Here is a 1,613-nt window from a genome sequence, read left to right as displayed (position 1 = left end):
TAAATTCTTCCAGTGTTTCATGATTGGTGAATTTTTAAAGGTATAATTCAGCATGTAAGAATATATCAATAAAGTATAGAGCACAGGTTTTGTATTGTATGGTTTTGCAGATAGGAGAATACTCCATTTTAGGACATTAATTTAATTTTTTTATAATAATAACAATTTGTATTAGAGCCTTACTGCCCAGAAAAGGGTGAAAAATGGTCTTCACCAAAACACAGTATTTTTGAACTTACTTTCAATGGGAGCAGCCCTCCATTCTAAAGCTGTACTCCATTTTAGTTTATCAACAAGGCAACTCTAAGTTACAGACAATTAACTATTTTGCTCAAGTTCACAAAGCAATTTCAAGTACAAGAAGCAAATACAAACTAAAACCTCTGTCTCATAAAGCTCGCAGCCATGGCTCCTAGAGTTCCCAGTAATTTTGTTCCTTATCCTTCCTCTGGAATCTCCTACCACCCAGTTGAAATACATGTCTCCTAAACCTTTCTTTTTTCTGATTCGTAGATAAGTTAATCTCTCTCTTTGTTCTTATATATTAGGTGATTAAATGTGATAATATTAAATCTATAATGATTTCACTTAACTTTGAAATGTGTTTTGAGACGAATTTTGCATAACAAAATGTTGTAGAAAGTAACACTTTATTGTATTGCATTATGACCAGTCATTAGGTTTGGTGAATTGGTTCTTCTTGCTAATGTTTGTGTTAAATTAAAAACACTAAATTGAGATAATCATGCATGAATCCTGCATGAGGCATTAACAATTTAATGCTGGAAACAAAACTGGGATCTATTGCGCTATAACTAGTCAAAGGGGAAGGAAAAGTTAATGCTGCAAACATTGTATGATACTTTCAGCTCCTCTGGAAAGAAAAAAATAGTATTATTTCAATTCTAACAATATTAATATGGTAGAGTATAATTAGGAAAAATATAAAGGTAAGTAACTACATTCAGGTAAGCCAAAAACAAGTATGTTTCTGTAGAATTACTATTTCCAAGTAATGAAAGATGTTTTAACTACCAAGGTTTGCTACTTCATTTTTTTTTAAAATAGAAAAGTTTTTTTTAAAAAGTAAGAATTAGCCCACAGCAGCTTAATCACATGGCATGCTCTTAATAAATACAAATCTACTAATAATGCATTTGCCCTTGGGAGCTTTGCAAAGGCTTACAGTACTTGCTCATTCCAACAGAGTCGTTGCATTCATCTGTTACCGTTTGGGTTGTTTTCTTGTCTACTGATTTTTAATCATTGAGATTGTATACTGCACCCACTCCCTTCTCTGCAAACATTGACCCTTAGCTTCGGTGGCACTTGCCATCTGGAACCGTCTGCCCTCCTCTCTTCACGTCATTAGAAACCTAATTCACTGTTTGCTAAAGTACAAATCTCCCATTTTGCTCGGTGGGAGTTTGAAGAAAGATGGCTGGTAGATTGAACACTGATGATCTCCTGCCCAGTTTTGAAATGCAGCCAAAATATCTATACTTCTCTAAAAAAGGGACCTATTTTCCATGTCAGGAATGAGCATAGTTTTAAAGAAAATATGGCATCAAAAATAGTAGTTGATCAATCATATTAATCTTAGTCATTTGGAA

Source organism: Colobus angolensis, unplaced genomic scaffold (genome assembly GCF_000951035.1).
Source record: "Colobus angolensis palliatus isolate OR3802 unplaced genomic scaffold, Cang.pa_1.0 Scaffold553, whole genome shotgun sequence".
NCBI classification, from domain to species: domain Eukaryota; kingdom Metazoa; phylum Chordata; class Mammalia; order Primates; family Cercopithecidae; genus Colobus; species Colobus angolensis.
The sequence above is the reverse complement of the archived record's forward strand: the minus strand, read 5'-3'. Positions refer to the sequence as shown.